Source organism: Aythya ferina, assembly GCF_964211825.1.
Source record: "Aythya ferina genome assembly, chromosome: 4".
In the NCBI taxonomy this organism is placed as follows: domain Eukaryota; kingdom Metazoa; phylum Chordata; class Aves; order Anseriformes; family Anatidae; genus Aythya; species Aythya ferina.
This window is the reverse complement of record NC_140300.1, coordinates 79609471-79619987: the sequence shown is the minus strand read 5'-3', so window position 1 is coordinate 79619987 and position 10517 is coordinate 79609471. Positions and strand designations below refer to the sequence as shown.

The 10517-nt window shown below is 54.1% G+C and overlaps 1 long non-coding RNA gene across 1 annotated transcript; it reads right to left on the bottom strand.

Moving 5' to 3' along the window:
• Positions 1-9511: 9511 nt before the first annotated feature.
• LOC311435600 lies at positions 9512-10276 on the bottom strand. Its single transcript, XR_014692258.1, has 2 exons — positions 10024-10276; positions 9512-9896 (listed from the first exon to the last, which is right to left on the bottom strand). It is a non-coding gene; the product is annotated as an uncharacterized lncRNA (long non-coding RNA).
• Between the last annotated feature and the right edge of the window lie 241 nt (positions 10277-10517).

The following is a 10517-nucleotide window of genomic DNA, read 5'->3' as shown; positions in this document are numbered from 1 at the left end:
CTGTGCGGGGAATGCTGGTAGGTGTAGTTTTCCGGCACTGGGAGGCCATGTTGTGTGCCCAGAGCATGCCGGGAGATGTAGTTCTTGTACTCCAGACTTCCGGGAGGCCATGTTGCGTACCCAGAGTATGCCGGGAAATGTAGTTTTCGGATTCGGGACTTCCGGGAGGCCATGTTGAATGCCCAGAGCATACCGGGAGATGTAGTTCTCGGGAACTAGGGTTAGGGTTATGGGCTAGGGCTGGGGCTAGAGTTAGGGTTTCGGGTGAGGGTTGGGGTTGGGGGTTATTGTTAGGGTTAGTGGTTTAGGGTTAGGCTTAGAGGGTTATGGTTAGGGATAGGTTAGGGGTAGGTTTAGAGGGTTAGGGTAAGGGTTAGGGGTTAGGGTTAGGGTTAGGGTTAGGGGTTAGGGTTATTAGCGTTAGGGTTAGGGTTAGGGTTAGGGTTACGTTAGGGTTAAAGTTAGGGTTACGGTTAGGGTTAGGGTTGGGTTATGTTCAGGGTTAGGGTTAGGGTTAGGGTTACGGTTAGGGTTAGGGTTAGGGTTAGGGTTAGGGTTAGGGTTAGGGTTAGGGTTAGGGTTAGGGTTAGGGGTCGGGTTAGGGTTAGGGTTCGTATTCTGGTTAGGGTTAGGGATAGGTTTAGGTTTAGTGTTAGGGTTAGTGTTATGTTAGGGTTAGGGTTAGGGTTCTGGCAGGGTTAGGGTTAGGTTAGGGTTAGGGTTAGCTTTAGGGTTAGGGTTAGGATTAGGGTTAGGGTTAGGGTTAGAGGGTTTAGGCTAGGGTTAGGGTTAGCGTTAGGGTTAGGGTTAGGGTTAGGGTTAGGGCTAGGGTTAGATCCACCATTAGGGTTAGGGTTAGGGTTAGGGGTTAGGGTTAGCTTTAGGGTTAGGGGTTAGGGTTATTAGCGTTAGGGTTAGGGTTAGGGTTAGGGTTAGGGTTAGGGTTAGGGTTAGGGTTAGGGTTAGGGTTAGGGTTAGGGTTAGGGTTAGGGTTAGGGTTAGGGTTAGGGGTCGGGTTAGGGTTAGGGTTCGTATTCTGGTTAGGGTTAGGGATAGGTTTAGGTTTAGTGTTAGGGTTAGTGTTATGTTAGGGTTAGGGTTAGGTTTCTGGCAACGTTAGGGTTAGGTTAGGGTTAGGGTTAGCTTTAGGGTTAGGGTTAGGATTAGGGTTAGGGTTAGGGTTAGAGGGTTTAGGCTAGGGTTAGGGTTAGCTTTAGGGTTAGGGTTAGGGTTAGGGTTAGGGCTAGGGTTAGATCCACCATTAGGGTTAGGGTTAGGATTAGGGTTAGGGGTTAGGGTTAGGGTTAGGGTTAGGGGTTAGGGTTATTAGCGTTAGGGTTAGGGTTAGGGTTAGGGTTAGGGGTTAGGGTTAAAGTTAGGGTTACGGTTAGGGTTAGGGTTGGGTTATGTTCAGGGTTAGGGTTAGGTTAGGGTTAGGGTTAGGGTTAGGTTAGGGTTAGGGTTAGGGGTAGGGTTCGTATTCTGGTTAGGGTTAGGGATAGGTTTAGGGTTAGGGTTATATTTTAGGGTTAGGTTAGGGTTAAAGTTAGAGTTAGGTTTAGTGTTAGGGATAGGGTTAGGTTTAGTGTTAGGGTTAGTGTTATGTTAGGGTTAGGGTTAGGGTTCTGGCAGGGTTAGGGTTAGGGTTAGGGTTAGGGTTAGGGTTAGGGTTAGTTTAGGCCGATGCAGCATCCAAAGACACAGCACAACTAGGTAAGTTACTCTCATCTGCTCCCTTACCTCTGCCGCTTACCAGCCCCCGAGGCAGATGCTTCAATCTACCCTCTTCAAACAGCTACAACACCTCTAAAAGACAAAGAGGGGATGCTTAGAGGAACAGTGAGACAGACCTACAACACAACAACTGCTACATCTGTGGTAAATAGTTTGGGTTAGGTCTGTAGGGGTTTCGAGGTTTTTTGGATGTTAGGGCTTGAGGCTTTTTTTGTAAGGGCGGTGAGGGTTCCAGTGAGTGCTGGTAAATGCAGTTCTCGAGCACTCGGCCTGTGATTGGCCATGCTGGCTGTGCGGGGAATGCTGGTAGGTGTAGTTTTCCGGCACTGGGAGGCCATGTTGTGTGCCCAGAGCATGCCGGGAGATGTAGTTCTTGTACTCCAGACTTCCGGGAGGCCATGTTGCATACCCAGAGTATGCCGGGAAATGTAGTTTTTGGATTCGGGACTTCCGGGAGGCCATGTTGAATGCCCAGAGCATACCGGGAGATGTAGTTCTCGGGAACTAGGGTTAGGGTTAGGGGCTAGGGCTGGGGCTAGAGTTAGGGTTTCGGGTGAGGGTTGGGGTTGGGGGTTATTGTTAGGGTTAGTGGTTTAGGGTTAGGCTTAGAGGGTTATGGTTAGGGATAGGTTAGGGGTAGGTTTAGAGGGTTAGGGTAAGGGTTAGGGGTTAGGGGTTGGGACTGTGGTTAGGCTTAGGGTAAAGGTTAGGGTGAGGGTATTAGGGTTAGGGTTTGGGTTCAGATTAGGGTAAGGGTTAGGGCAAAGGTAAGTTTTAGGGTAAGGCTAAGGGTAAGGCTTAGGGTGAGGAAAAGGTTTAGGGAAAGGGTTAGGTTTAGGGTAAGGGTTGGGGTAAGGTTTAGGGTAAGGATAAGAGTTAGGGTAAAGGATAGAGTAATGGTAAGTATAAGGGTAGGGTAAGTATTAGGGTAAGGGTAAGGATTAGGGTTAGGTTTAGGGTAAGAATAAGGGTAAGCTAATGGTTAGGATAATGGTTATGGTAAAGGTTTTCATTTTTTAAAGCTGAAAAGCAGTATGCAATCTGGGACGTCACAGCCAGAGCTGCCTATGGCAAGGTGAGAAAGGAAAAGATGGAGCAGATGTTCTACTCCTATTTTTTTCTTTATACGTAACTAAAAGTTTGAGCTAATTCCAGTTGGAAGAGTTCCAATTACTTGTTTGGTCATAATGTCTTTTAATATTGAAAGCTGCAGCAAAAGCATGGGGATTTTTGCTTCTAGAAACACCCTAGTTCTCTTGTCTGCACTATGTATGCTTTTGAGCTAAAACTAATTAAAAAATGAAAAGAAAAATCACACACACAAAAAAAAAAAAAAAAAAAAACACAGCTGCTGCTGCTCTCTTCCTACTTCCTTGTGCTTTGCCCCTACCCTTTCCCAGGTGATTGGGTTTGGGTGCTAGGCGAGGCCAAATGGTATGTGAGTCCCAGGCATCCCCTCAGAGAGCTCATTCTGCTTGGGCTGCTCTTTGGGGTGTTTGTTTTTCCTTCGGTCAGTTGCAGGCTTCTTCAGGTGGATGAGAGTTTATGGACTGATGCGTTTCCAAGTAGCGAGGGGTACGCACATCTTTTTGAGGTAACAGCTAGTAGGATCTGTTAGAATAATGTAGTACTTGGTGCCTTTATTGCATGCAGTTCTTTATCAGGTGAGTAACTGTTGCGAGTAACTGAAGTCAATGTTACTTGGTGTGTTTGCTATGCAGTGCCTGTGCGGACTATTGCACGAGACACAGCTTTCTGACATCTGGCCCAGCAACTACTAAATAAGGGGAGGGGAGAAGCTGAAGAACGACCAAAGGACAAAGCCTGGGAGGAAGACTACGAGCCTTCAGTACGAGCGGCTCCCAGAGGGACCACCGGAGACTGATAACGCCTGCACCAGTGGGAGGGTTTGGATTCTGGGAACTAATTAGAATAACCCTGCCTTTTGTAGAAGTAGTAATGAATATGTATTAGCCTAGCAGCATAAAAACCAGCCGCCTGATGTAACTTGTGTGCGTCTTGGTGGAGCAGAGACTCCTGGCGCACCCAGCGCTGCTTGCTTACCTCTATTCCTTTAATAAATCATAAACATTAATTGTAAGCCTATTTGGGACTCGGTCATTTATTACAAGTGGGACCTCCCGATGGGTGAAAGCTGTCGGGATAGCTCGGGATGCTGAGGCGTGGTGCTGCAAGGAGGTTGGTGGTCGGTGGCGCCCTGGGGCAGGCCGAATTGGGAGGGGGCGAGGCGGTGGGTGGTCGGTGGCTTCTGTGGAAAAGGCGCTTGTATGGGGGGGCTGCGCATTCAGAGGAACCTTGACAGGCTGCAGATAGGGGCAGGCAGGAACCTTTTGAAGTTCAGGAGAGGGAAATGCCAAGCCCTACCCCTAGGGAGAAACACCTCTGTTTACCAGCACTGGCTAGCTCGATACTGAATAAGCATTTCTTCATGGAAGGGGTGCTTTGCTATTAGAACAGGCTGCCCGGGGAAGTGGTAAGAGACCCGATCCTTAAAAGTATTGAAGAGACATGTGGACATAGCCCGGGAGTCCGGCCTCCGGCAGGGCGGGAGCTGGCTCTTCCGAGCCCCTGTGCGACGCGTTTGCAAGCAGCACCGGGTGCCGGGTCCGACATCGGACGGTTCGGGGACGGCGATTCCGGGGCCGTCGGCTAGCGGGGGCCGGCTATGTCGTGTCCCGGGGATCCGACTTCAGGGGGCGTGGGGGCCGGCCGTGCAGTGAAGCGGGGGGCTGGCGTCCGCCGGCTTCCCAGAGAGCGGGCTTTCGGTCCCGTGCGGTTCGGTGGCCGGCCGTCCCGAAACCCTGGGCACCGCTGTTGTGCTAGACTCAGCGGGCTCCGGGGCCGAACTCGGCTTCTCGGGGCCGGCGGTCGCGGTGTCCAGGTGTCCCGCCTCGGGCGGCGCGGGGCCGGCTGTCCCTAGCAGCTGGGTTCCCAAGAGCTTCTGGGCTCCCAAGCGTCGCCCAAGACCGGATCCCAGAGAATCGGGACGGCCGGCCGCACCGCTGCGACTAGCACAAGCGTCTCCCGACAACGGAGCCCAGGAGCTTGCGAGGGTCAGATTCCGCGCCCCGGGATAGAGAAACGGGGAGCGCGGGTCGGCCGGCCGCAGCTTCGCACGGGACCGAACCCCCTGTCTCCGGCACGGCCAGACCCCGAGCCGGCAGACAGCAGCCTCCCGCTTCACGGCACAGTCGGCCCCCAACCCGCCCGAGTTCTGATCGCCGGCACACGGGACAGCCGGCCGCGCCGCCCGAGGCCGGACACCTGGAGCCCGGGACCGCCGTCCCTGACAAAGCCAAAGTCGGACCCGGACCCCGCTGCGGCTAGCACACGCGTCGCCCAGGACCGCAGCCTAGGACCTCGGGACGGTCGCATCCCGCGCCTCCGGCAGGAGCTACCCGGGAGGGCAGGACGGCCTGCCGCAGCTCCGCAAGAGACCGAACCTGCTGGATTCCGGGACGGCCAGAGCCCGAGCCGGTGGGCAGCAGCCTCCCGCTTCACGGCTCGGCAGGCACCCACGTCGCCCGACTTCGGACCCACGGGACAGCCGGCACCCGCGCCGCCGGAGGCCGGACACACGGGCCTCGGCATCGCCGTCCCCGAACCGCACGAAGTCACACACGGTCTCCGGTGCGTCCAGCACACGCATCGCAAAGACCGGAGCCCAGATTATAGGATCAGCCAGCCCCGCGCCGCCCGAGGTCGGACCGGGAACCCGGTGCGCTTGGCACATGCGTCGCCCAAGAACGGCACCCAGAGCCGCGGGATGGTCGTGCGTCACGCATCCCGAGTTCGGACCCCCGGAACACGGGACAGCCGGCACTCGTGCCTGGCTCTTAGGGACTTGGAAAGAGTCCTGATGCTGTGCCAGCACTATGCAGCAATAGGCACAACACTGGAGTGATTTCAGTGTTGTTCCAGCTACGAGTGCAGAGTACAGCACTGTGCGGGCTGCTGCAGGGAAACGGTGACTCCAGCTCAGACAGACCCAACACAACTTCCACCCCTTATTCCATAACTTTTGTGTCACAATCAGGTACAGTTTAGTATACAGATGGTCTCATCACCATAGTTTTCTGTCCATTGAAGCATTTTTATGTCTGTACTTCTCTTTATTCTATAGGTATTTTCCCAAAATGCTCATAAAAAACTGTTGATGGTTTCACCATCATCTGTCAAAGTGGTCACTCAGGGCAGGCGAAGTTGGTTTTCTTGACACCAGCACCAGCTTAGCTCACATCACTGTTGCACTTGCCTGGTTCCTTGCAAATTTGACCTTTCATTGGTTCTGCAGTGTCCTCCTACAACACATAACTTGGATGACAGATTAATTTTCTCCCAGTGTTAAATCTCCTTGAGGCACACACTTGATATCCCCATCTTTCTGCGTCACCCACCAGGTATACCCTGGACCTTGGGCAAAGACAATCCCACGAGTGGGTTTGCCTTTTCCCATGGCAGGGGCAACCCACACCGCCTTCCCCATCCACTTCCCCACACGCACTACAGTGACTTTAGCTTCTCCCACAGTGTGTAGGGGTTTTGTTTCAGCAGGACCAGCACGGCTTTCAGACCCCCTGTTGTTAACTAAGCAAGTGGCCTCTGGTAGGTTTATATCCTAATGTTTCCATGTCGCAGCACCCAATGCTCGCAGCATAGTTTTTAACAGTCCATTGTACCTCTCAATCTTCCCAGAGGCTTGTGGGATCCCAGCTGCTTGGCTTCGTTGCCTTCTAGCTGTTGGGTATTGGCCCCACTATCCCAGCGTCGAAGCAGCCAAGTGAGGATGTGCTCACCTGGACGGCGACTGAAGGCTTTTCGTATTTCTCGCAGCTCACTCAAGGATAGAGACCGAGTAGTTTCTGATTCATCTATGATTTCAGTCTCTCCTTCGTGATGTTGCCGTGATAACGCTGCTTTAGAGCCGCTTGCCTTTTCCTCTTCTCCCTCATCCATAGGAGGCGCTCCTTCCCTTACTAAACGACCTGATCTCCGTTTCCACTGTTTCGTCTTTACTACGGGGGCGACTGATACCAAAGATGGTCGGTCCTCTGGGGTGGTCACAGTGTGTGCTGTCTCATCATCAAGATGAGACATCAAGAACCTCACTATCCCCTTGAGGGTGCTGGGCAATGTTAATTGACATCTGATAGGCGTAAGCCAGACCCCAGCAGAGTGCAGCCAGCTAGAGGAGTTCTCTAGTATTGCCAGGGTCAGGGCATACATCTTTCAAACATTCTAACACCTTTCTTGGATTTTGTACTTGTTCAGGGGTGAAATTTAGAACCATTGGAGGAGAAAACCGTGATAGGTACCTGCCCAAATCCCCCCACACACCTTGCCACCCACAACTTTGTCTGGGGACAGGTCCCTGGATAATATTCTTAATAAACTGCTTTGCCTTGGGGAAGAAGACAAACACTACACCTAGTAAGAGGAGGATAATATCTCACCGGGGTATCCAAGATACTGAAAGGCTGCTGTAATTAGCCCACAGGGAGAAAAGTAGAAGACACCACACCCGATATTATTCACTGATTGACTGCTGGGGGCAAAAAAGAAGGCACTGTAATTCTTAATATTGTCAATAATATAATCTCCAGGAGACCAGGAGGATAACAATGCCGGGCTTGAATACCAAACCAAACTGAAGGCCAGTATGTTACAGCACAACATGTTAAAAAAACAAGCACAGACTTCAACATTTTCTCCGATCGGATGTAAAGGAAAAAAGAAAACAGAGTGGGCTACATACAACATATCCACACAGAAAAGTATTACCAGAAAACCGAGCATTATGACAACCAATATGTTAGTTGTAAATACTTCAATCAATACTACTGTTATCTCAACCCTCGAGCCCCACGTTGGGCGCCAAAAAGGACAGTGGTGGTTTTACTCAGGTAGGCAGCCGAGCTCCACCACAAGCGCTCCCTCACTCCCCCTCTCGTCAAAGAGGGAGGGGGAGAAAATACAACACAATCCCGGGGCACGGGATTCTGTCCTCCGGTGGCGCGGGTGCCAGTTGTCCTGTGTTCCGGGGGTCCGAACTCGGGCTGAGTGACGCACGACCATCCCGCGGCCCTGGGTGCCGTTCTTGGGCGACGCATGTGCCAAGCGCACCGGGTTCCCGGTCCGACCTCGGGCGGCGCGGGGCTGGCTGATCCTATAATCTGGGCTCCGGTCTTTGCGATGCGTGTGCTGGACGCACCGGAGACCGTGTGTGACTTCGTGCGGTTCGGGGACGGCGATGCCGAGGCCCGTGTGTCCGGCCTCCGGCGGCGCGGGTGCCGGCTGTCCCGTGGGTCCGAAGTCGGGCGACGTGGGTGCCTGCCGAGCCGTGAAGCGGGAGGCTGCTGCCCACCGGCTCGGGCTCTGGCCGTCCCGGAATCCAGCAGGTTCGGTCTCTTGCGGAGCTGCGGCAGGCCGTCCTGCCCTCCCGGGTAGCTCCTGCCGGAGGCGCGGGATGCGACCGTCCCGAGGTCCTAGGCTGCGGTCCTGGGCGACGCGTGTGCTAGCCGCAGCGGGGTCCGGGTCCGACTTTGGCTTTGTCAGGGACGGCGGTCCCGGGCTCCAGGTGTCCGGCCTCGGGCGGCGCGGCCGGCTGTCCCGTGTGCCGGCGATCAGAACTCGGGCGGGTTGGGGGCCGACTGTGCCGTGAAGCGGGAGGCTGCTGTCTGCCGGCTCGGGGTCTGGCCGTGCCGGAGACAGGGGGTTCGGTCCCGTGCGAAGCTGCGGCCGGCCGACCCGCGCTCCCCGTTTCTCTATCCCGGGGCGCGGAATCTGACCCTCGCAAGCTCCTGGGCTCCGTTGTCGGGAGACGCTTGTGCTAGTCGCAGCGGTGCGGCCGGCCGGCCCGATTCTCTGGGATCCGGTCTTGGGCGACGCTTGGGAGCCCAGAAGCTCTTGGGAACCCAGCTGCTAGGGACAGCCGGCCCCGCGCCGCCCGAGGCGGGACACCTGGACACCGCGACCGCCGGCCCCGAGAAGCCGAGTTCGGCCCCGGAGCCCGCTGAGTCTAGCACAACAGCGGTGCCCAGGGTTTCGGGACGGCCGGCCACCGAACCGCACGGGACCGAAAGCCCGCTCTCTGGGAAGCCGGCGGACGCCAGCCCCCCGCTTCACTGCACGGCCGGCCCCCACGCCCCCTGAAGTCGGATCCCCGGGACACGACATAGCCGGCCCCCGCTAGCCGACGGCCCCGGAATCGCCGTCCCCGAACCGTCCGATGTCGGACCCGGCACCCGGTGCTGCTTGCAAACGCGTCGCACAGGGGCTCGGAAGAGCCAGCTCCCGCCCTGCCGGAGGCCGGACTCCCGGGCTATGTCCACATGTCTCTTCAATACTTTTAAGGATCGGGTCTCTTACCACTTCCCCGGGCAGCCTGTTCTAATAGCAAAGCACCCCTTCCATGAAGAAATGCTTATTCAGTATCGAGCTAGCCAGTGCTGGTAAACAGAGGTGTTTCTCCCTAGGGGTAGGGCTTGGCATTTCCCTCTCCTGAACTTCAAAAGGTTCCTGCCTGCCCCTATCTGCAGCCTGTCAAGGTTCCTCTGAATGCGCAGCCCCCCCATACAAGCGCCTTTTCCACAGAAGCCACCGACCACCCACCGCCTCGCCCCCTCCCAATTCGGCCTGCCCCAGGGCGCCACCGACCACCAACCTCCTTGCAGCACCACGCCTCAGCATCCCGAGCTATCCCGACAGCTTTCACCCATCGGGAGGTCCCACTTGTAATAAATGACCGAGTCCCAAATAGGCTTACAATTAATGTTTATGATTTATTAAAGGAATAGAGGTAAGCAAGCAGCGCTGGGTGCGCCAGGAGTCTCTGCTCCACCAAGACGCACACAAGTTACATCAGGCGGCTGGTTTTTATGCTGCTAGGCTAATACATATTCATTACTACTTCTACAAAAGGCAGGGTTATTCTAATTAGTTCCCAGAATCCAAACCCTCCCACTGGTGCAGGCGTTATCAGTCTCCGGTGGTCCCTCTGGGAGCCGCTCGTACTGAAGGCTCGTAGTCTTCCTCCCAGGCTTTGTCCTTTGGTCGTTCTTCAGCTTCTCCCCTCCCCTTATTTAGTAGTTGCTGGGCCAGATGTCAGAAAGCTGTGTCTCGTGCAATAGTCCGCACAGGCACTGCATAGCAAACACACCAAGTAACATTGACTTCAGTTACTCGCAACAGTTACTCACCTGATAAAGAACTGCATGCAATAAAGGCACCAAGTACTACATTATTCTAACAGATCCTACTAGCTGTTACCTCAAAAAGATGTGCGTACCCCTCGCTACTTGGAAACGCATCAGTCCATAAACTCTCATCCACCTGAAGAAGCCTGCAACTGACCGAAGGAAAAACAAACACCCCAAAGAGCAGCCCAAGCAGAATGAGCTCTCTGAGGGGATGCCTGGGACTCACATACCATTTGGCCCCGACTAGCACCCAAATCCAATCACCTGGGAAGGGAAGGGGCAAAGCACAAGGAAGTAGGAAGAGAGCAGCAGCAGCAGCTGTGGTGTTTGTTTTTTTTTTTTTTTTGTGTGTGTGTGTGTGATTTTTCTTTTTATTTTTTAATCAGTTTTAGCTCAAAAGCATGCATAGTGCAGACAAGAGAACTAGGGTGTTTCTAGAAGCAAAAATCCCCATGCTTTTGCTGCAGCTTTCAATATTAAAAGACATTATGACCAAGCAAGTAATTGGAACTCTTCCAACTGGAATTAGCTCAAACTTTTATTTACGTATAAAGAAAAAACTAG